Here is a 24,739-nt window from a genome sequence, read left to right on the forward strand (position 1 = left end):
CAGACTCCTCCCTCTCTGCCCCCAGCTCTGCTGTTGGGATAGGTGCAGGAGAGTCTATGGGCTCATGCCTCACACAAGTCCCCCACTGAGGAGAGCCAGCCCCTTCTAGAGGTGGCCTTCTAAGAGAGGTCAAGATCTTTAACCTTGAAGGAGGAAGCAGGGGGCTCCACTCAAAGAGCCCACAAAAGGAAACACCTCAGAGCTCCCTCAGTCCTATTTTCCGGAGATCAAACTGGGTCTTTCTCTTTTTCCACCCTCTTCTGTGCCAGAGACCTAGCGCAGAGCCGCGCGTTCAGGCAGGGAGAGGAGGCAGCGCTCCCTCCCTCCGCAGCCCCAGCCCGGAGAACGTCTCCTCCTCGCATCCATCGCCCAGCGCCTGTGCCGGCAGGTGGGAGGGAGCACTGTCCCGCCTCCCTGAGGAGCTGGAACTTGGGGCCCCTCCCGCGCCCCCGCACCACGTGCTGTGGGTGCTGGCAGAGGGAGCTGGGGCTGGTGGATTGGCCCCCCGAACTTCCTTTCTTTCCAGTACCGACTAAAAATAAAGACGGCAAGGACGCAGCTCGTTCTGTCAGACGGGGAGGTGGGGGCTGGGGGGGGGGGACGACGACGACAATGACGACGCCCGTGCAGACATAGCTCCCCACTTCTCGGCACGTGAGACCAAGCCCCGTTTTCCTCACCCACACCCCCTGCCTCCCACAGCCTTCCTCTGCTTTAGTGGCGGGGGCCCAGGATGAGGGGTTGGAGTAGGGGGGATTTGCTGCCTCCCCCAAAGTCTCAGTGAACATCCTCATTGGTCTCTGACTTTAGGGAGGGTCCGGGTCAGGGCTGCAGTCCAGAGGAGTAGAAGAGCCTACTTCAGGGGTTTCCCACATTTCCCTCAAGCCGTGTAAGGTGGGGGAAAGGGCTGTCAGGACTGGGGTCCCTCATACCTTTCAATATTGGAATAATGCCCAGAAGCCCAGGCAGCTAAGTGGAGCAGTCTCCGTGGTGGTGGTGGGGGAGGGGAGCATGTGCTCTGAGAATGGCTTGCATTTCTGCGGGAGGATGACTTTCAAACCTCAGGATCCCTCCTGCCTCTTGACCTTCCTGCAGGTCCCCTCCTCTGATGACTGAGAGAGACAATTGCCAACTTAGTCTCCTGTTTGGGTGCCCATTCCCGTAGGCAGCCCCACCCACCAGAGAGGCCCAGAGGGTGTCTACAGTAGGGGTGGAGGGAGGAGCCTGGCATGGTCTGCTGTTGCCCTCTGCCACCCGCCACTCCACCCCAGCTGCCCAGTCTGGAGCTCTGCTCAGGGAGAAACACACACACACACACACACGCACACCTGCCTGGACACAGCGTGAATTTATAAGCACTCACCAGGTCCTGAGGGCATGAAAAGATAGTGCTGGGCTGGAGACCGGCACAAAAAAGATACCTTGCCCTGGTTCCTTGTCACCCAAGGAGACAGTTTTCTCCTGGGGATTGAGACATCTTCTGATGCCCTACCCCCACCCCAATCCAATCTAGGTGCACAAAGATTCTAGCTCGCAGCTGGTACAGTCGCACGGGTGGGGGTTGGTGAGCAGCTCGAGAGAGGAAGCAGTTTGCTGCTGTAGCTCCAGTGCCTGGAACAGTGCCTGGCACACAGCAGGTGCTTAGAAATATCTGTTGAATGAATGAATGAAAGAATGAATAAATGAATGAACACGATGCACTCATGACCCAAGGCAGGAAGGGAATCGTTAAAGCCAACATTATGGTACTTTTGCAACAGGACTGGACTGACAAATGAGAGGGCCAAGGGCAGGCTAATAATTCGGTGCCTCTTCAAACCAACACTTTCAATATTTGTTCAATATTTATTTGAAGGAGAGGCCGTGCGGCGACTGAGCAGGAAGCCACCTCCAGCTGCAGCCCCAACCTTGCCAGTGCTGCTGAGCTACGTGGAAACCCTTTGGTTCCCCTCCTCCGAAAGGAGTTTAATAAACAATTGTTGTAGCCTGAGCTCCCTGCAGGGTTCTCACCTCTGTGCCCAGCAGCTTATGGAAGTCTTTCTGCCCCGCCAACCCCACCCCAGGCTTGTGTCTGGGAAATATTCTTTTCTCCGACTGTTAAGTGACCAGTGAAGCTTTAGCACCCCTTAGAGATGGTGCCCCAGGCAGCTGCCTGGTGGCCTGCCTCCACTGGATCTCTTTTTCTGGGTGACTATGGAGGGGAACGGCATGGAGGGTGGTCTACCCAGAGCCCTCCTCAGCTCCTCACAAGTGCCGCCCCATACCTAGGCGGGAAGCTCAGGATGGGGAGGTGAGTGTGTGGAGGGGTCAAACCCCATTTTTCTAGCTCTGAGCAGGAGAGAGGGGAGTGACTGGCAGCCAGAAGGGACTCCCACTCCCTCCCAGGGAGGTCCAGGGGCAGACCGCTGCTCTTCCTGGCCCCATTCTGCAGAGTGGTGTCCTGAGCCCCGCCAGCCAGCTAGCGAGTGCAACTGAGCCCGGGGTGGATGGCGTTAGAGCCGCTGAAGTAATGCTGTCTGACTTCCATTCCCTGGGGATCCCCAGGAAAACCAGATGTCTGGCCAATGAGGTGATCGGTGGAGCAAAGTCTTTAAGTAAATACATAGTCACTCGCTTCTGTTTCCTCTACTCTGATTGCCCTGCCCTCCCCTGCTTTCTGCATGCAGCCCCCACTTCCCACCTCAGCTCACCTGCTCTCTGCACCCACAACCTGACTGCAGCTGTCTCCCCAGCCCCTGGCCCCGTGACCAGCCTCTCCATCCTCTCCCCGGCTCCCTGCCACCTGAGCAGCATAAAATGAAACCGCTGAGCACCTGTGCAGATGAACGAATCCTGACAACATTAACACCTACCATTTCTTGAGCACTCACGGTGTGCCAGGCACTGGGCTGAATGCTTCTTTCTGTGCCTTATCTCATGCACCCCTCACAGTGACCTTGAGATTGGGGTACCATACACCATACAGGGTAAGGCTCTGGGGCCAGACAAAGTCCCAGCTTTGTCACTTACCAGCTGTGTGACTGTTGGAAAATCACTTAACCTCTCTGAGTCCCTGTTTCCTCATCTGTGAAATGGGGAGATTACCAGTACCAACCTTATAGGGCTGTCTGAGGATATAAAGAAATCAAGTGCATAGCACAGTGCCTGGCACACAGCCACGTGGTCTCATGCCCTGGTTATTATTATTATTATCTTCTCTTTGGATGAGGAAACCTGGGAGGTTGAGTCATGTGGCAAGGTCATGAGTGACTGGAACATGGCAGTCAGGGTTCTAACCAAGGCCTCTCCAGTTCTGCCTGAGGGGCTGCAGGCTGAGGCCGGGTCAGCTCTCCCTCCACCCCCGCTCTGCCCGCCCCAGGCTCACGGGCCCCTCTCCTTCCTAGCCTGTGGAAAGGAAACTGGGACTGAACGAGCTGGAGCTGGAGCAAGCCTCGTGGATCCCTGGTGACAGCCAGCATCCCACAATGCTCTGGGGAATGTGTGCACACACCCACCTGCCAGGCTGGAGGAATCCAGGCTTTAGACTTGAAAGGTAATTCAATCGCCTGTGCTTCCTCCCCTCCCCCGCAGCTCTGGGCGTTCATGACGGCGACACAGACCCAGTTTCAGCGGAACAAACCGGCAAGTGCACACCCTCAGCCTCGCTCGCAGGTGGCCCCCTTGTGTAGGCACACGCTCTGCACCTAGCTGGAGACACAGCCCACCCCAGGCCTCTCGCACCTCTGGCCGTGACAACTCTCCACCCTTTCCCCAGCTCCCTGTGTCCAGGCTCCTTGTCCCTGTCCCTGGCCCCACCCTGGGGAAGCTCCATCTCCCCGCCTGTCCCTTCCTCTTTCCCCTAGGCCCGAGGTCCAGGGTCACTTCTCACTGGAGTAGACAGTCAGCCACTGCCCCTGTGTGGTCCCCTTCACCTACACGTCTACCCCACCCCCCACCCCTGTTTCTCCCTACCCAGTGGCCCAGCTCAGCCTCGGCTCTAAGCCCTGTGCCCAGCACTTGGGCTGGGGCAGGAGGAAGCCTGGAGCAGCTCAGAGCTCCTGTTTAATTAATAATGAGTAATAAGTCAACGTGTAATTAGAGGACAAGGCATGTGGCTGTGCTCCGTGGACCCTGCCCCGGGGGAGTGTGCCTCCCCGGCCCCTCCTCGCGTGCCCCTGCCTGCCCCCACACCCCCCTCTCCGGCCAGAGTCCCCCTCGCCCACCATCCCAGGTTCACACTGGGTCCTGGGGACAGCTCTCCGACCCACAGTTCCCCTTCATTCAGCCCTCAGGACCTTCCCCACTCAATCCTGCTGGGGCTTCTTGTCCCCAGCCTTCTCCACTGGGCAGAAGGTGGACCTCATTCCCTGAAGTCGTGGGGATCCAGAACTCTCCTGGTATCACAACTTCCTGAGGGGCCAGGCCAGTCTCCCCTTCCCACGTAGGCCTTGAGGACTTGGACTGAGAAGCCTGCCAAAGGAATCCAAGGCAAGTCAAGTCCCATACTGCTCCTGCCTCCGCCATTTGGCTCCTGCACTCTGTGCCCCTCCATTGGCATTTCCCCATTCTCCCCACCCACCCAGCGTGGGGCCAGTGATGCCCCTTCTAGGGACCCTCCCCATCCCAGCCAGGCCCCTATCCTCTTCCCCTCTAACTCCTATGAGAGCTTCCTGGGTAATGAGAAGGCAGCTGCTCCCCATGCCCACCCCCCGCCACTGTCCACGGGAGGGAGCATGTTGCCCTCCAGTGGCTGTGGCCGGCAGTGGCCTAGGGAGGAAAGGGTGCCCAGGCTCCCTGGAGTGTCTCAGGTCCAGTCCAGTGGGAGTGGAAGCCCTGCCCCACTGCCAGGCGTCTGTAGACACCTCTTTAAGACCGGGTGCTGCCCACGTTTCCTAGCAGCCTCGTGAGCACTTATCCCCGTTACTCATCCTGTTACTGGTCCCTGTGGGCCTGCTTGATCACGTTCATCCCTGACACCGCCCGCCAGCATATTTTTTGGTACTTTCACCAGCCTTTCAAATCCAGCACATACTGTACCCACACACTCCCACCCAGCACTGTCCAGCAGAGGGCCTGACACAAAGTGTCAAGCAACTAGGCAAAGGACAACCCACGAGATCAACACCATGGAGCGCTTCCCGTGTGCTAGGCAAGGGCTCCGCCAGCATTGACCTGCTCAGTCCACACGGCAGCCCCGAGAGGTAGGGGAAGTTGTCAACCCCATTTTACAGATGAGGAAACAGAATCTCAGGGAAATTAGAAATATCCTGGCTCACCCGGCCAGGAGGGCTGAGTTAGGAGTCTGACTCTAGAGCCCAGCTCTCCACCAGGAGACATTTGGCCCCAATGATCACTGCTGGAGGCTATAAGTAGGTGAGAAGGGGATTAGGGACAGGTGAGGGATGTGACTCCCTTAGGGGTGTGAGGAGTGAAGGGGGAGGTGAGGGAGTGTCAGAAGCAGGAGAGGGTTCCAGAAAGTGATGTGAGGAGGGAATGTGCCATGTGGACAGGGGGTGAGAAGTGGAGGGGGAAAGTGTGGGAGGGCTGGAGGGGGTGAGCCAGGGAGGGGTGAGGTGTGAGGAGTGAAACAGGAGGGGAGGGGAAGGGATTGTTGGGTGTGTGAGAGAGTTTATATGGGGAGTGGTATAGGGCCAAGGTAAGAGGGGGGATGAGGAGGTGAGGGGTGAAAGGGCAATGAGAAGATAAAGTAGGAGGTGGGGAGAGTGTCAGGTGTGAGTGGGTGCGCGAGGTGGAGGGTGGGGAGGCATGAGAGGTATGAGGGGTGAAAAGGCAGTGTGAGGACGACAAGTGGGAGGTGGGGGGTGTCAGGTGGGTAGGGGTGCAGGAGGCACGAAGTGGTTGAGGGAGAAAGTGAGAATGGTATAAAAAGGTGTGAGGACTGCGAAGGTCCCTGAGGATCCGGAGGACCCGAGCAGGGGAGAGGAGTGGAGGAGGGGTATGGAAGAAGGGGAGCGCTGGATAGGTCTGAGGGGCTTCGAGAGTTTGGCTTTTGTCCCTGTCTGCGTCCCCAGCTGCCGCAGCCTCACCAGACCTGGCCTCACTGCCAGGCTCATTTCAGGGATGGGTGGAAATTTCCATTTCAGCAAAATCCATTTGTAAAGCCCTGGAGCTTTGAGCCTCGTTCTGCTCTGCCCGCCTGGCTCTGCCTGCCTGGCTCTGGCCTGCCAGCCAGCCCTTCTCTCTACCCGAGGCCTCCCTCTCCCTCCCTCCCCAGCAAGCAGAGCTGGACTCAGGGCCTGGGCTCCCCCAGACTCCACTCCAACCCCACCACTATAGCCTACAGAAGGGCCGACCCCTGCCAAGCATCTTGACATCCTAGGATGCTCCAAGGGTCTGGCAGGTGTGGGGGATTGGTCACTGCCTTGCCCTCAACTAGAGTAGCATCAGTTCACAGTCTATCACCACTGCACCCTTTCCCAGGACTGAGGGTTGTTGTGACATCACAGGATAGCAGAAGGGGACAGGCTCTTCAAGGTAATCCTATTTAAACCTTTTCATTTTATAGATGGGGAAATGGAGGTCCAGTGAGGAAAAGGCACTTACTTGTCCCAGGGCGACACAACTGGTTGGATTGCAGAGCCAGCATGAAGCCCTTGCCTAGAGGAAGAGTTATAGAAAAACAGTCATGCAAACTGAGGTTCAAATCCTGGCTCTCTTGAAGAAGTGTGCCTTCCACAAGTCATTTTACTTCTCTACACCTCAGTTTGCTCATCTACCAAATGGGGCTCATGACCATTCTCCCGGGCTGGTGTTAGGATGGTGAGCTGACCACAGCCAGAGGCAGCAGAGTTGGGGGGAGGGTAGTAAAAGCTGCTGAGCCCTCAAGTCCATGGGGCAAGGCAGGAGCAGGCACCAGTTCTAGAGTCTGGCCCTTTGCCTTGCTCCACACCGTCCCAAGAACCACAGAAACTGCAGGGACCAGCAGGGATAACATGGCCAGGGATTGAGTCTCTGGGTAGGAAGATGAGCTATGGGCTCCTGGGGTAGAAAGTGAGGGGACAGCTTGGGCCATCTCACTAAGGCTTCTGAGCAAGGCTTTCCTCCCCCAGGTCATAAGGAGTGACTACTCTGAACTCAGGGAGGATGGGTCCCCTGGATCCAAGCCAAACCCTGCATTGCGGGCAAGACTGAGCTCCCCAAGGGCAGGGACAGGGTCCGCCTTGCTCACTCCTGTCTCCTGGCACAGCAGGTGGCAGAAAGAGTCTGCCCCTCCGGCTCTGCCACAGTTAAAGGCAGCTCAGGACAGATCTCAGTGGCCAGTACAGAGAGCACCAAGGGCCAGCTGACCGCGCCTGCTCTCTGCCCAAGTCCCACATCCAAGGTACTCTCTGTGGCACATGCTCTGGCACATGTCGCAGCCAACCTCAGCTCTGGCACACGCCCCAGCACATCCTCCAGCTGCTGCCCTCCTCCCCCAGCCCCGGCAGGAATCCCAGGCCCCATCTGCTCCACCTCCTCACATCTCCCCTGAACATCTGGACTGCTCCTGAAATCTGGCTTCTGGCATCATCCAGAGGGAGCTACTGGAGGGAAGAGGAGACTCCTGTGTCCCATTAGTCTTGAGCTGGGGCCAGGGAAGTCTCTGTCTGACCCCCACTCCCAGCCTGCAGCTGCCAGAATGAACAAGCCTAACAGGACCCTGGTCCCTATCTCCTGCTTCCCCCACTGTGGGGCACCCTCTCACCTGTAGGGTTGTAACCATCCCCTTACCTCATGCACACATAACACACCGCACACAGCCTCCCTGACATCTCCCCAAGAGTTACGCCATTCTCTTGAAGAAAAAAACGTAATCTGAATGTATTTAGTATCACTGAAGTGTACACTTAAAAATGGATAAGGTGGTAAATTTTATATTATGTGTACTTTACCACGATAAAAAAAATTGAAAGGAAAAAAAAATCCAACACCGTATACTGCTCGTGTGTTTAGCTTTGCACTCTTCATACAAAGGCTGCTAGAGCTTCCTAGCGAGGGCTGTGGTCCAGGACTGCACACTCCAGAGCACAGGCCATACCCCCTCCCACTCTTCTCGGTGGTGGTAGTGGGGGGCCTTTGGTCTAGGGCAGCAAAAATCTGAGTCCCAGTTCAGAGTTACCCAGCCTAGGAAGACCAGGCTGGGAACAATGCTCACCTGTGTCGGCTCCTTTCCCCACCACCTCTCCCTTACCTCCAGCTCAGCTCTCCTACTCTTCAGGCAATTCGAGTTCTTTTTTTGTTTTGGGAGAGGGCCTCGCCCTCACAGATGCTCTCCATGGTCCTGAACCCATGTCCTGAACCACCAGGTCTCCGGCAGAATTACTTTTCCTTAACCTTGAGAAGTGGGTGACTCCTGGCCGACATTTCCCCGGTATACTGACCAGGTAAGGAAGGAGATGATAGTGGAAGAGGAGGCAGTGAAGAGACAAGAGAGACAGAGAGTGTGAGACACATAGAGACAGAGAGAAAGGGCCAACATGAGATTGATGGGAGGAAAAAAAAGGTGATTTTTGTTGTTCCTTCTAAGAAAGCTCATCTCCCTCTGGGTACTTGAATGTGAGTCAAAGCCTCCTCCTGCACCCTATGCAAATGTCAGCTCCTGTTTGCTCCTGCAACCCTCTAGCTGTCCCATCTTTCAGTTCCTTCTATCCCCCTGCATTTCCTTCCTGTGTCTGACTTGGGGTCCCTGTGTGTTGGGGACCACCCCCAGCCCCGGCCCTAAAGGCTCAGCTGTTGCTGCCTCCTCCCTGAAAGCTGAGAGAGGAGACCCCTCTCCAGACTTCTCCCCTCTCACACCCCTCCAAGAGCAGGTGGGGAGTGCAGAAGGCCTGTTCAGTCACCCTAAGAACTGTGATGCCCCCACCCCCCATCAGTCCCCTCCTGCGTGGAGGGTTGCCTGCAGAGCTAGAGGGAGGGAGGGCACTTACAGATAGACCCAGCCCGGGAACCCCCGGGACTGCGCCTGGAAGGAAGGAGCAGGGGAAACAGAAAAGAGTGGAAAGTGGTTTCTCGTTCGGTTATGGCTGTTATTATTTATTTATTCATGTATTTTTTATTAAGGAGGAGATGTTGTCCTAATGAGCGGGGAGTCTGGCAGGCTCTGAGGAGTGGAGCTGGGGGTAATGGGGTGCTTCACACATACGCAGGTCCCCTCTCCAGCCACTGGAGACCCCCTCAGCGACTGGGCGACTGGAAGTCCTCGGTAGCCTTTCCTCCACGTGGGCTCCCTCTCCCTCCCACTGCAGCTCTGCCTGTGCGAGACGGCCCCCCAGTACACACCAGTACCCCCACCCCCTGACCCGTGGCAGGGATGTTTCTCTCTTCCTCATCCTTACCAGGCTCTGTGGATACTGGAGCCAGAGCTGGAGGCTCCGAAGATTCCTCTCCTTGGCAGAGAGCCCCATTCCCACACCCTGCCTGGGCAGACCATCCCCCTCCCAGGTTCCTTCTCTGACTACATAGCCAGCTCCCAAACCTTGCTAGGTCAGGGAATGGCCCAGTTCTTAGCCCCTGGTCAGAGGCCGCCTCAGCTGTCATTGAGGACAAGATTCAGCTTCAGCTTCAGCTTTCAGTCAACCGCAAGCTTCAGACCTAGGTACACCTCAAATCTTAAACCCACTTCCTCACAGGGGGCTAGCCTCAGGACGTGGAGACAGCTGCAGCCTCGTCCCATCTCTGAGGCTCTCTCTGGGAAGCTAGGCTCAGACTCAGACCAAGAACCAGCTCCTATTGTAGGTCTAGCCTTAAGCCAAGTGCACATTTGTGGGACAGCATCGAATGCAATCTCCAGCCCTAGAGTTTAGGGCAGTGAGGAAGGTGGAAGCTTTTGGAGGCCAATGCCAAAAATAGCTTGGGTGGTTGGGGGAATGTGGCCTGGGGGTAGGCAGCTGGTTTTCCTCTTTGGATCAGACCACCACAGTTTTACACCACTGACAGAGGGTCCCCTTCTGTTTGTTGTGAGGACCCAGCTGAGGGTACACCCTGGGAGTTCATAGAGAGGAGTGGGGGGCCTCTGAGAGACCTCTACCTATGTGAGCACAAGGCCACAATTTCCATCGTGCTTCCTTTAATGTCCAACAAAAGCTGGACCAAGGGCAGTGATTTGTCCAGCAAACAGCAGCACTTCCCTGCTGTGAGCCAGGAGCTGGGGACAGGGAGAGCATCCCTGGTAAGCCAGGTTTGTCTAATGGTGAGTGGGGGCAGGCTAGCATAAACATCTTAGCAGCACCTATCTACTGAGAATGTACTTATGCCAAGCCTTGTGCTTCACAGCATTATCTCACTGCGTCGTTACAGCCCTACAAGGTACATGCTGTTGCCGTTTCCATTTTATTTATTAAATAACATTTTATTATTACAGAAGCAATACATGTGCATTGTGGAAAATTTAAAAATACATAAAGCAAAAATATAAAAATAAAAACATCACATCCTTACCACTATTAACAACTTGACATATCCCTCCAAGTGTTTTTCTTACATATAAGTATTTTTTTTTACCGAAATGTGATCACATTATACATACTGCTTCATGATCTCCTTTTTTTCAGTCAATAATCTCTACCTTTCCATTTGAGTAAGTTTTCATCCTTTTTAATACCCAGGTCATATACAAATCTCCCCAGTTGCCCCCCCAAAAAGTCCTTTACAGTTGGCTTGTCAGAATCCAATGCAGGACCACACGTGACATCTGATCATTACGTGCGTTAAATTGCTTAGGATGGCGCATTTCCCCATTTTTTTTTGGCCACTGACCCGTGAAACATCCAGATCAGTTTTCCTACAGAATATCCCTCCTTCCAGATGTCTGGTTACTTCCTTGTGCTGGTTACTTCCAACGTTTCTTTTAAACTTAGAAGTTAGATCTAAAGACCAGAGCAATTCAGATTAAATGTTTTTATCTAAGACACACGTGAGGTGATGTCATATATTTTGCATCACATCAGAAGACACATAAAATCTCATTCATCCACCATTAGAAATACTCAGATGGATGGGGCCAGCCCTGTGGCCGAGTGGTTAAGTTCTCACACTCTGCTTCAGCAGCCTGGGGTTTCACCAGTTAGGATCCTGGGTGCAGACATAGCACCGGTCATCAAGCCATGCTGAGGCGGCATCCCACATAGCAGAGCCAGAAGGACCTATAGCTAGAATATACAACTATGTACTGGGGGCTTTGGGGAGAAGAAGAAGAAAGAAAGAAAAAAAAGAAATGCTCAGATGGACACCCCTAATGATAGTTATGATTCTCTCCCACCTTGCTTCCAGAAAATAACGTTTGTGGGTTACTCTGGCTCCAAACAAATGTTGATTTCCCCATCAACCATTCCTCTAATGGTTTTTAATACCAACCCCAAATCCTTGTCTGATGACTCCCATTTTTAAAGATGAGAAAACTGAGACTCAGTTTGGGGAAGAGAGCCCCTTCAAACTCACACAATCACCAAATTAGGACCCTGACTGGAAATCAGGTTTCCGTCCTCTTTTCTACCATACTGAGTTGGGTGCACACTAAGTGGTACCTGGTACACATTTTTTTTTTTTGAGGAAGATTAGCCCTGAGCTAACTGCTGCCAATCCTCCTTTACTTTATATGCGGGACGCCTACCACAGCATGGTGTGCCAAGCAGTGCCATGTCCGCACCTGGGATCTGAACTGGCGAACCCCAGGCTGCCAAAGCAGAACATGCACACTTAACTGCTGTGCCACCGGGCTGGCCCCCTGGTACACATTTAAATGCATGAAAATCTGTGGGGAAGGAAAATCTACTAGGAAGGTAGATGTGGAAGAGGTTCTTGGTGAGGTGCAACCTACCTGAGAGCTGATGCCACTGATGATGGCACCAGCAAAGTAGTTGCAGCACCTGAAATGTGGCATCCCGTGCTAAGTGCTTTACCAGCTTTAGCTTCTTTGATCCTCCCAGCAAATCTTGCAAGGTGTGCATTATTACTACCCCTCCCCCCATTTTACAGATGAGGAAAATGAGGCTCAGAGAGGTAAGTTACTTGCCTAAGGCCACACATCCAGGATTAGTTTTCTGACTCCAAAATCCAGGCCCTTTACTACTACCCTGAGCAGGCCTCTCGAGCTGGTGTCCCCCCAAGTCCTGAGACAAGAATAAAACTAGCAAGAGAGGCCTTGGGCTTCCTCCTTGTATAGGCTGGTTCTGACACGGCCCGCAGCTCTGAGGCTGTGTGTCAGCATCAACTAGGGCATAAGAGGGGTCACTGGGTCTCCTCTGCTGGCCTCTAGTCACCAAGTAGCTCTCTCCAGTTTGTGAAATGGCCAGAATCTGACCTGGCTCCTCCAGCCCCTGCACCCAGTTAATCCCTTCCAAGCTTCATTCCTGCCCCGCCCCCCGACACCCACCTTCGGGCTGAATGCCCCCATCAGAGCCCTTGGTATTTGCACAAGAACCCACAGTTTCTGAAACACTTCCTTTTCCTCATGTTTATGTAGTTGGAGCCCCACACCTATCCTTTGAGGGAAGCAGGGATTACGGGTCCCATTTCACCAATGCAGACGTCGAGGTTTGGTGAGGAAAGCTCTGGGCCCAGAGGTGTCTCATTTTTCCTCTAGTCAGCATTTTCAAGATGCAATCTAGGCCCCTGTGCCAGTTCAGGATGAACCCCAGAAGACTGGACTTTGCCACCATTTGCAATGTGAGGCTTGTCCCTGGGTGGGGCCTGCGGTCTGAGCCCTTCTAGGCCTGAAGGAGGGGCTGTGGGGTCAGCCTTGTAGCCTCCAGCCCTGCCAGGGAGCAAGGCTCAGAAATGTCACCAGCACTGAGGGCATTCTGGGAAATGTCAACAAATGCTGATTTGGGTCCCTTGGCAGAGGGTGGAGCCAGCCGTTCTCTGCAGAACCTCCCTCCACCATCTCCCTGTTGCCAACAGCAGAAGGAACAGGCACCGATGAGCCTTTAGGGCTAGTCCAACCCCGCCGTTTTGTAGATGGGGGAGTTGAGACCCAGACTCACAAAACAAGCTGGTGATTTTTCTCTCTGGAAACACTGAGGATTGGTGATGGATCTCCACTCACCCAGCTCCCCACTCTCTTACTTCCGGTCTTCCTCCAAACCCTGGAAGCTGTACCCCCTGAGTCAAGACAGTGATTTCCAGGAGCCCAGGTCTCAGAGAGAGGGCCTGGGGAGAAGTTCAGGCTGTGGGTCCAGCATTAGGGGCTGCAGTAAGGCCAACGCTTGAACCAGCTGCCACGCCGGCCTCTGCTCTCCCTACCCCCTTACTACACTGACACCTGGTCCAGGCTCTTCCTGCTGCTTCCAGAATAGAGAAAATAAAAGTGCTGCTGAATGAGGGGCATGGGCTGAGGCAGCCACACAGTAGCTTCCCCGTGCTCTGGAATCCACCACCCTCTCCAGGCCCTGTGTGCCTGGTGCTCCGGACGTCTCTCACCCTCTCTCTGTGAGATCCCCTTGCTCCATCATCCCCATACGCTAACCAGGGAAGGCTGCTTCTTGCCCCAGCCCAGTAAGTCCTATCAAGGCCCTGTCCATTTGTTTTCACCTCTACTGGGTGCAGAGGACCCCGCCTCTCATCTCAGCGAATTCTCTCTGGGGCCCTGGGGTGTCTGGACCCCCTGTTTTCAGCTGCAGAGTCTGCACACTTCTTTCTCCCAGCCCTCTCACAGCTGTAGTATGCAGTGAGTTCTAAGTCCTCCCTAGGCTATGTCTGTCTCTGTTTGCACTGAGAACAGGAGCCGAGTGAGAGGAGAGCCGGGCTGCGTTTGTGCTTATCCTCCATGCCAGCCGTATCACAGGCGCACAGTAAATCGCCATTGAGGAAATAAGTATTGAGGTCCAAGGTTAGGCCTGGACTCTACTTAACAGTCTGCACTTTTGCCTCGAAACGCTTCAAGGTTGCTCTTCCTTACAGACTGCAAGCTCCCTGAAGGCAGGGACTGTGTCTTTCTGATTCTTTTCTGCATCCTGAGTGATTAACTTAGTACCTGGCCCGCAGAAGGTACCTAATAAGTCTTCATGGAAGGGAATGTGTGAGTGGAAGGAAGGATGGATGGGTACACAAATGAATGAATGATCTAGGCAGGCTTTTTTATCCTCTTATTGTGATGGGGAAATGAGACTCAGGATGAAACAAGAAAAGGCTTCCCAAATGTTAACTATTAGAGTCGGGATTTTAATACAAGGAAAGCTGGCCCAGGAGACTTGGAGCTACTGACCAGGGGGTTGGTGATAGGGGTAGGGTCGGGGGCTGGATGGGGAAGCCTCAGGGCTGCGGCTCAAGGCAGTGGAGCCTCTGCCCAGGAGGAAGGGCTTTCCTGGAAATATCCTGCCTCCAGGTGGAGAATCAGGGAAGCCTAATTGGTTTCCCAGCTCCTGGAGCCGGGTCCATAAATCATGGCTCCATTTAAGACACGGTGCCTCCTCTCTGGAGACCTGGTGTGACTTGATACACATTCCCAGTGACACGGGGAGGCTTGCAGCCTCCACTTGCAGGCACCTGTGCCACCCTTGCCCAGAATAGAAGACGCCGCTCCATAGAGTCTGCGAGTCCTCTGCAGTGTGCAAGGTGTGTGGCCTCACGGGAGGAGCAGGGAGGAAGGGGCCAAGGAAAGGCGGCAAGCCCGGTAAGGGGGGTGGAGGACAGCCTAAACAGCCTTCCTTTGGTGAATTCAGTCCCATTCACCATTTATCGAGTGCCTACCTTGTGCCAAACACTGTGCTGGGCACTGGGGCCCCTGGGATGGCTCGGATGCAGGAGAGAGAGAGAGGGAGAGGCAGCTACAGAGGCAATAATCACAACACGGGTGATAAGTGCTTGCGAGGGATGTACAAAGTGCTCTGGGAGCTCAGAGCACCAGGCCATTAAGGCTTCCCCTGGCGGAGAAGGATTTTGGAAGACTTCACCAAGGAGGAGGTGTTGCAGCTGGGTTTGGTCGGCTCAGAGGTTGGAAGAGGGAGGGAAGGGCATTTCAGGCAGAGGAGAGCATGTGTGGAGGCAGGGGGTATGAAAGGGGAACCAGAAAACTTCTGTGTGGCTGGAGCAGAGGGGAGTCAGGGGAGAAACTTGACACAGAGCCTCAGGCCAGAATTTGCAACGCTGTGAATGGTCCTACTAGAGAGTTTGGACTTGATCCAGTCGTGGGCAAAGGGGAGCCATTGAAGAATTTTAAGCAGGGGTGTGACAGGACCAGATTTGTGTTTTAGAAAGCCTTCTCCTGGGGAGATAAAATGAACCAGGACTGTGGCCAAGGGGCAGAGAGGAGGGAATGGATTCTGGGGACATTTTGGAGGAAAAATGGACAGGACTTTTTCCTTCCTAAGTAATTAGTTTGGACATTTCTCCCCAGGCTCCCAGGGCCCGTGGGAAGGGGGCTGCTCCCTCCTTCCTCTGTGTCTGATGCAGGCTTCTGCAGTCACAGAACTGAATTACAGGGTCTGATTGACTGACAAGAACAGAGGAGCAGAACTGGCTCCCAGTGGTCGGGCAGTCCTGCTCCGAGGATGAGTTGGTGACTTCTCTCCGACTCAGGCCACAAGCCCCAGAGCAGGGCGAGGCTTAGCCCAGGCCTCTGGGGAAGGCCCATGAGGTCCCCCCCTCCCTCTCTTCTCTTCTCTCTCTCTCTCCTCCCCACCGCCTCCCCAGAGCCCAAGCTTTCTTGCTGGGAGGCTCTCAGAGCCAGCAGAGCTGTGGATGAAATGGTTCGGTGGCTCCAGCCCAGCTGCTGCCATGGCAACCAGGCTGCCTGCCAGACCCACAGTCAGGAGCAGACCCAACTTTCCCGCTCCAGAACTACGATTCCCAGAATGCAAAGCACCTGGGGCTATAAGAGAAACCTACCTCCTAGACGGGTGTCCAGCCAGAGCCTTCCAGCTTGGAAGAGGACACATATGGGCACCCCAGGGGGACACAGTACAGAATGTGGGAGCGTGGGGGCCAGAGAGCAGGGGATACTTCTGAGGGAAGCCTGAGAACAACCTCTTTATGGTAGCCCACTGGACATCCCAGAAGGAGGCCAACAGCTGCAGGGAAGTGTGAAAGTGGGGATGGGTATAGTCCTAGTTTTGCCACCAACCCATGGTGTTGCTTGAAAACTTTCTCTCAAAAGCTGTCCACTACTCTCGGTCTCCACCTGCACTTTCATGGACCGAGCGTGGATGGCTGCAACACACCACTTATTGGTCTCTTTGGCTCCACTCAAGCCCCTCCCTTCCTTCTTCATACTGAAGCCTGAATGACCTTTTCAAAATGCAATTCTGATTACACCACTGCTGCCTATGCCTGACCCCCTGCTGTTTAAACTCTTCAGTGTTTAAACTCTTAGATGAAGAAATACATTCCTTACCTCACCTGACAAGGCCCTGCATGGTCTGGCTTCTGCCTGCTTTCTAGTCTCCCATTCACCCCACACACTCCAGACCTTCTGGACTTTTAGTTCCTTGTAGAAGCCATACTCCTTCCTGCCACAGGGCCTTTGCACATGCTGTTCTGTCTCTCCAGAATGCTCTTTCCTCCACTGATGCTCTACACAATCTTCTTTATCTCAGAGAAATAGCACTGTCTCAGGAAACTTCCCTGACCTACTTAAATTGACCAAACTCCCTTTTAATGTACTCCTGTTGGCACCATAAACTTCTATAAAGCACCTGTCACAGTTGCAATTTTACAGTAATTTGTATGATTATTTGACAGCTATCTATCCCTCTGCCAGATTGCAGCCTCTGTGAGGGACGGTGCCTGGTTGCCTGCCATTGCATCCTCAGGATCCAGTACTGTGCCTGACACAACAGATGCTCAAGAACCACTTATTGAAACACATGACTCTAAGCCACAGTCTTCCCGGCTGAGTGCCCACCATGTGCCAGGCACTATGGGTGGTGGTGCCAGGGATATGGCAGTGGACATGGCACATAGGTGTGGCCCTTCTGCCATGGAGCTCACGGTCTAGCATGGAAGACAGACACTGAATATATAGTCATGCGTGGCATAATGATGTTTTGGTCAGTGACAGACCACATATGTGACGGTGGTCCCATAAAATTAGTACCATATAACCTGGGTGTGTAGTAGGCTATACCATCTAGGTTTGGGTAAGTACACACTACGATGTTCGCACAATGACAAAATCGCCTAAGGACCCATTTCTCAGAATGTATCCCTGTCATTAAGCAACACACAGCTGTGATGACAAGGGTGCTGAGTAAAGCATGGAGAGCCCTAGTAGCAGAGGCAGGGGATCTGGAAAGACTCACCAAGGAATAGACTGAGGAGTTGTCAGATAAAAGGGATGGAAGAGTGTAAAAGAGTATCACAGGCAGAGGGAACTGCATGAGTGAGGTAGCTACTGAGCCAGCAGAGAGCAGGGAGTGTTCCAGGCGTGAACTAAGGCCAGAGTTGCTGAAGCGCAGAGTGAAAGGAGGTGCTGGTAGTTCTATCTATGTGCTTTATTACAGGGCAGAAGTGGCATAGGGTGAGCCATCTTTTTAAACTGGCTGGGCCTTGTCTTCCATACTCTTCCTCCCTGTTCTCAGGCCCAGGCAGAGGTCCAGCATGAACATATCCAGGCTGTCCCACAGCCCAGGCACACTCTCCTTCACCTCTGAGCACCTAGGGCTGTATTTCAGGTGTTCTGTGCAAGCCCTGCTTGTGTCTTGTATGATGGAACTGTGACATTTGGGGTGTGTGTTGGGGGGTCATATGCCGGGGTAGCAGTTGATCAATCCTGGAGCATACATTGCTGACAAGTCTGGGGGAGGTCCCCTGAAGAGGCAGGGAGCCTGGCCTGGGGCTTGAGGGTGGGTGCACAGCTTGCCTGGGAAATGAGGCATGACTTACCGGCTGCACAGCCTTCAGTGGGTGGGGGAGCAAAGGCTCCTGGGCACGGGCAGGGAGGGCTCCCTCTCCTCCTCACATCTGTTGCTGTCCTCTTCTTCCTCTAGGGTCCTGGGTCTGGTGGGGAAACTGCCCCCAGCAGGCTGATCCCTTCCTTTGAACTTGGGGACTCCCCCACAAGTAGCTCCCAGTGTGTGTGTAGAATGAGGTGGCACCTGACTGGAAATAATGGATTTTAGCTTCCTCATTCTGCTATAGGTATTCCAACCACTATCCTTCCACACACACACACACACACACAAACACACACTGAGCAGCTTAGATCCCTGGTTCTGCTGAGGTCCCACTGGAGCAGGAGCCCTCAGCTCACCCATTCCCCAGAATAGTGCTTCTCGAAGTGTGAACTTCAGACCTACTGCATCAGAATCATGTGGAATACTTGTGAAAATGCAGGTTGCCCGGGGACTCTGGTGCAGTGGGAAAAGCTTTGTCCCAGAGGAAATCTGATTCTGTCCAAAGAACTCCTGAAGCATTCCCTTCCCCAGAAATGTCTCCCCAAATCCCGCCAGTGACGGTATCCTTGATGACCCAACCCTGGACCCTGGACCCTCGGCCAGGAGGGCAAGTCAACCCTGCCCCTTCAGACCTGGCACAGGATGCAGTCAATAAACACTCACCAAGGACCTATTAGGGGCTGGGTCCTGAGAAGAACATGGCAGCCCTGCCCTCATGGATCTTCTAATTCAGGAGTGAGGATAAATATTATAGACGCAAATAAATAAATTAACAATAGTTGTTAGTGCTGTGAAGATGATAATACAGTGTTATCTGAGAAAATGCCCCAGGACCTGCTAATTCTGGGGTTCAGGAAAGGAGGTTGCCCTGGTGCTTGTGGAGAATAAGGTTCTGGAAATGAAGGGAAAAAAAACCCTTCCTCTCCCTTTGCTACTGTTTTTGTCTCTTCTCTCTTTCTTTTCTTTACCTCAGCTTGACTCTCTGTTCCTCTGGTTAAAATCCCTCTTTGTCTCGTTTCTTCTCTCTTCCTCTGCTTCCCTCCCTCCCTCTCCCATTGCCTCCCTCTTCCTTCCCACCCCACCTCCCTCTCTTCTGCTCCCTCCAGAGAAGTGGAAGAAACCAGATCCCTCTGCCTCTCGGGGTAGCCAGCAGTAATTGAGCCTCTGGTTTGCTTAGCTGCTGGATCTGAGAGCAGAGATAGAGGAGGGGAGTAGGGAGGTCAGAGGGGGAGCTGGAGGGATGGGAGCAGGGAGGGGCCAAGGGAGGGAGAGGGCACTCAGAGGGGCTGGAGGTAGCTGCTGAGCCAGGTAATACAATCAGGGGTGAGTCATAAAGATCATTCACTCCTGTGCACAGGACCGGCCTAGGAAATCATATTAATTTGAAGAGGGTGTAAAATCCACCGAGAATTCCCCTCTCTACCACACACATGAAGATAAACAGTCTTCAGCTTCCAATATGATCTTACAACAGCTTGTCAGTGACAAAACAGCCTCAAATCCTCCCATTTATCAAACGGCCAATCCTGTTAGCAGCTTAAAAGAGACATAATTACCTGCGGCCTTTTGTGTGATTCTTTATACTAACGCCGCTTCCTTCTTCCTGGCAGCGTTCCAGAACGTGAGCTCAGAATTCATTCCTGGTGACTGGGGAGATCATCAGAGATGTTGAAGTTGGGGGACAAGAGGGGATGATTGAGGTGAGTTCTGCTGTGGCAAGTGGTGGCTAAGTTAGCACCATGGACAGGGACAGGGCTGGGAGCCTGGGAGTGGCTGTCGGCATGGTCGTCGGTAAGGAGGAGCCAAGCCCAACTCCTGTGAGCAGACGCCCCATGGCCGGCCAGGGGCCTGGCAGGCTTCTCAAGGGCTAGGTTCCAGCTGACTTCACAGAGAAGGCAGTGGCGCTTCAGCCCATGGCGCATCGGCACTGACAGCGCGGTCAGGGATAGAACACAGCTTGGCCTATAGATCGCTAATATGGGTAGAATTCTCCACCCTCAAGCAGAGCCAGGAGTCCCGTCTCTTGACTGCAGAATGGCTGACACATTTTGGGTTTTCATGACTTCAGAATCTGCCATGCTGCTACCAGGGAGAATAATAATGTTCCCAGCTGACATTTACTGAATACTTACTATGGGCCGGGCTCTGTTCTAAGCACTTTATACACGTGATCTTAATTAATATAAACCTTTTGCAAATCTATGATATTATCCCATTTTATAGACGAGAAACCAGAAGGTAAGTGAGGCGAAGTCACATGTCCAAGGTCAACCAGAGCTGACTCAGACTCGTGATCTATGAGCTGGGCTGCCTCCAAGGCAGGCTCTGGCCATGGGGAGAGATCGGTTCTGTGGCTCTGGGTTGGTCTCTCTTCCTCTCCACACTTCTTGCTATTCCTCAGGGAGCCCAATCAAGGCAGGTCTCTGCTCTCACTGCTTTGGGGAGAGGGATGAGAGAACACATGATGTGACCGCTCCCTCCCTGAGAAATAAGATGCCCTGGAAACCAGCTTCTCTCTGTCCAGGCTGGTCTACAAACTCTTATCTTCATTCCCCCTCCCTCTCCCTGCTGGCACAAGATCCTCACCTCCTCCCATTCTAAGAGGCCAACTCCCCCTCTCCTCCCACTTTCCACTGCCAGGCCCCTGCTTGCTACTAGCTTCCCCACACTCCTTTCCATTTTCCAGCAGGCCCAAGGGAATCCTCTCCTGGGAGGAAACCATCAGAGTCCATTTGGAAGCCAGATAAAGAGGCAGACAGTGAGACAGACAGCAAGAGACAGACGAGAGACAGACTGAAAATGAATTTTGAAGCAGTGTTGAGTTAATGATTATGGTCAACTCCTGCTGAGAGACAAGGCCAAGATTAGCTAGCTGAGGGTATCTCACAAAATTTCTAGAACTCAGCTTTAACTCAGCTGGCTACCTCTGCCCACCAGCATTCCATCCTCATCCCTCTCCTTCCCCAGGCTACCTCCCAGACTAGCATCCTTTCCCCCACCCCACCCAGCCTCAGGGCATTTGTCACTTGGGTTAGTGATTTATCAAAGGCTCTGACAGTCACTGTTTGGCAAAGAAAATCAATCTGTGAAGAATGGGACCAACCTAGGGCCCCTGTTCTCCCAAGCCCCCACCATCAGTCTGCCCTAAAGAAACTCCATGCCTCTGACTTCAGCACTGTGCCTACTACCCCCACCCTCACCCCTGCCTTGGGTGGGTCTCTCGATCCCTTCCTGTTCTTAGAGAGAAGGGAGAGAGGGAAGGAGGAGAGAGAGAGACAGAGAGAGAGAGAAAGAGAGGTGAGTTACTGCCTTCTCTTAGATGTTTATTTTGTTGTTTTTAAGTGAGAAAGTCCCAGCTCTATTAAATGCAATCAATACTTGGCCCAAGAGAAGCTTCCCTTCTCTGAGACATTTGAAATCTAGTCAAATCATTTTGCCCCAATACAAAGTAATTTATCAATTTCAAAACCCTTCTAATCAGTAGAGGCTATAGAATCCCCATTCCTGCCATCTTCTGCTGCAGGACAAGCACACGCACGTGCGCGTGCGCACACACACACACACACACACACACAGAGCTATGCACAAACTCCTCTAGTCTGTCTGCATAGAGCCCTCCCTCCCTCCCTCCCACCTCCCAGGGACTGCAGAATGTCTTCCCCTCTACTCAGCCTCCAGGCCAGGTGCCATCCTCAGCATTTCCAGCCCAGCCTGTGTGCTCCTGGCCCGGAGAGGCTGCAGGCCCCTGCAGGTCTGCGGCGCTCAGCCCTGGGGAGGTGGAGGTGGGCGTGGGCCCAGCCACAGTGCGCTACTGAGAGCATTCCTCCTTGCCAGGGGAAACAGTGGAGCTGGGGGGATTCCTGTTCATAGATAGAGCTCAGAATTGGACCCAGGGGGCTGGAAGGGACCCAGGGCCACCAAAGTCATCCCCTAGGACCTTGGCCCTAGTCTCCAAGGGACAAGCGGGATCAGTTGGCTGGAGAGGGGTTTGCTAGCTGAACCTAGGGATGATGTCACATCACTGTCCTGCCTCTGAAGCTGCTATTTTTGACCTCGAGGACAGCCTATGTCTGAAGGGAGATTGCGACAGCAGCGAAATCACCTTGCAACTCACCCTCCCCGCTCCCAGGAAGAGTGGCTGGAGACTTTGTCCCTCCATTAGATTGGATTCTCGGCAAGTCTTTTGTGGCCACCAGCTGCGGTGGCCAGATAGGCCACTGACCTTTGGGGAGGGGCCACCCGCTGAATGGCTGATTCAAACGCTCTCCTTACAGTGCACATTCCTCCCTCAGAGGGTGACTGAGCAACGTGATTCAGTGAAGCAGAGGCCTGCCCCACCGGGGAGCTCAGGGGTAGAGATGGCGTACGAGCTTCCTGAGACCTCGAACCTCAGAGCAGTCAATCCAGAAGCCTTACCTTGACCTTCAAGGCCCCTCCATCAGACCTAACCTAAAACCTGTAACACTCCTTCGAAAGCATGCCTAGTGCCCCGTAAATGTGTGCCATCAATGAATGTGTGGGACTCTCTGTGTAGTGCTGCCCCCTGCTTTGTGCCTTCTCTCCCCGAATCTATCACAGCTCCTCTAGGGCTAGGTCCAAGGACTTTGCATACCTTCAGACCCCTCCCAGTTCCTCTCCCAGGGCTCTGCACAAAGCAGTATTAAACTAGAGTGAGCACGGTGCCCTACGGTTTACGAGGCATTTTGATATTAACTGTCTGTTCTGCCATAATGCCCGTGGCGGCGGGGGTAAGGTATTATTATCCTATCTTATACTGGAAGAATCTAAGGTCCAGAGAGGTGAAGTCACTTGTCCCAAACCACACAGAAAGTAAGTGATAAACCTGGGATGCCGGTCCAAGTTCTCTGAATCCAAATCCTAAAATCTTTCCACATCATTCATTCATTCATCATGTAAATATTGAGAATCCTTCTTATGCCGAATGTTAAGCTTTCTTCATGGCAAACTAAAACGAGGTGACGTGATCCCCTTTCTGTAGACTGAGAAATACAGACTCCGTGGTGAAGCGGATTGCCCAAGATAACAGAGTAAGAGATGGCAGTAGATGAAACCCGGGGCTTCTGATCTCAAATCTGGAGTCTTTCCCATTGCACCACACCTAGTTTTTGTAGTAACGTTGCTGAAAGGCTTTCTGTATGCCAAGCACCATCCCACTTAACCTTCACAACATCTGACTTCACAACTGTTATCACTCCCTTGTTACACGGGAAGCAAATGAAACTTTGAAAAGTCCGGTGTCTAGAGGCCAAGCTAGGGTTTGAACTCTTTCTCTGACTCCAGAATCTGAGCTCTAGGTTATACTGGCTTACTAATGATAATAAAAAACACTCAATACACGTCCAAATAATCAAAGTTTCTTGGTCGAATGACTTTTCACTGTAGCTATAATGTTCACAGCACAGCTGGGAAGAGAAGCTGTAAATTCTGGGCTTCCGAGCCGGCATGTGGCCCTTGGTCCACACTATCCCTCACAGACTCCTCTGTACCTCATAACTGCCCACACTTCCTGAGGACTCACTTCACGTCAAATGCTGTGCTGGGCCCCTTATATGCACTCGCTCTTTGGATCTTTGCATAAGTATTATGTGACATAGGCATTATTTTCCTCATTTGAAGGACGTGAAAACTAAAGCTCAGAGAGATTCAGTCACTGGTCCCTGGCCACACAGCATATCAAAGAGATTTCAGTGTACAAGTGCCATCTTTCTCCAGTGTGAGAGTCCATTCTTTCCTGGCAGCTACTCCAGTCCTCACTCCCCGCCATGACTGCGTGTGGGGATTATGAACAGCATTTCCCCAGGAGTTTGGGAGAGAGTAGGAGCAGGGTACCAAGGGCCACTGCAGCTGGCAGCATCCCCAGTGCTGAGTAGAGTAGAGAGGCACATAGATTTGGAGCTAAACTCAGTTGGGAGACACCTGGGAACCGAGAGTCATTAAGGAGAGGACTGAGAGAGCGGCTGACCTCTGGGAACCGGTGCCCATTTCGGGCTTGGATCCCCCACCCCCATCTCTAGAGCTGAGGACTGCCCCTGCCTCCTCTGGGAGGGGACGTCCCCTCTTAAAGAATGGCTGCAGCACCAACTGGCTCCAGACTCGCCCCGATTCTTCCCACGTTGATGGATGAAAGAGCCTCTGCAAATTGGAAAGATAACTAATGTGCTACTGCCAGACCCTGCTGCCTCCGAGTGGAGGGGGCTCTTCTGGTTTAACCCAGAGCTGGGAGGAATCAATCCCCTGAATAACAGCCCAAAGCAGTGGCAGGGAGAGGCTCCCAGCCTGGTGGGGGTGGAACTACATTTCCTACAGGGTATTCTCGGTGTCGCGCTCTCATCACCATAATATTTACATCAAATGCAAAAGGCCTCCTTGGAATAGAACCCTGAGGTTGTAAATGCCAAATCCAAGAATGTCAGCAAATGCAAAAGATCAGGTTCTCTGAGCAGCAGTCTCTCCCTCCTGCCGGGCAATGCCTGCCACAACCCCCAGGGAAGGCAGGCTGGGCTCCTGAGCAGCTCTGAACCTCACCCGTGACTGGGAAAGGCTGGGAGCATGCGAGGAGCCCAAGAGCACCCATGTCTGGTCCAGGGACGCCAGGCATCCTTGTCTCTTCCCCCTGGCTTCATGCAAATCTGAGGAAATGTGTCCACTCATGCTCCCTGTGCAGAAAGGGAGGCCTGGCCACCTCATGGACAGGCAGACAAGCGGACTCTCTTCTATGAACCCCAGAGCCTCAGTGATCAGGCCTCAATGTGGTCTGCAACCCAGGAGCCAAGTTCTCTGCCAAGTGTGCCCCTCACTCCTCTGGCTGCTCCCTTGGGGTCCAGGGAAGCAATTACTAAACACCAGGCCGTGGGAATATGATAGTGAACACCCTCAAGGAGCTTATGTTCTCGTGAGTTAAACACAACGAA

General features: G+C 53.4%; 2 long non-coding RNA genes across 2 annotated transcripts; one reads left to right on the forward strand and one right to left on the reverse strand.

Moving 5' to 3' along the window:
• Positions 1 to 1,329: 1,329 nt before the first annotated feature.
• Positions 1,330 to 19,572, reverse strand: LOC139075392 (uncharacterized). Its single transcript, XR_011525767.1, has 4 exons — positions 19,364 to 19,572; positions 17,797 to 18,012; positions 6,544 to 6,597; positions 1,330 to 1,651 (listed from the first exon to the last, which is right to left on the reverse strand). It is a non-coding gene; the product is annotated as an uncharacterized lncRNA (long non-coding RNA).
• LOC139075391 (uncharacterized) lies at positions 19,210 to 22,316 on the forward strand. Its single transcript, XR_011525766.1, has 2 exons — positions 19,210 to 19,507; positions 22,082 to 22,316. It is a non-coding gene; the product is annotated as an uncharacterized lncRNA (long non-coding RNA).
• Positions 22,317 to 24,739: the final 2,423 nt, after the last annotated feature.

This window comes from Equus przewalskii, chromosome 13 (assembly GCF_037783145.1).
Source record: "Equus przewalskii isolate Varuska chromosome 13, EquPr2, whole genome shotgun sequence".
NCBI lineage: Eukaryota > Metazoa > Chordata > Mammalia > Perissodactyla > Equidae > Equus > Equus przewalskii.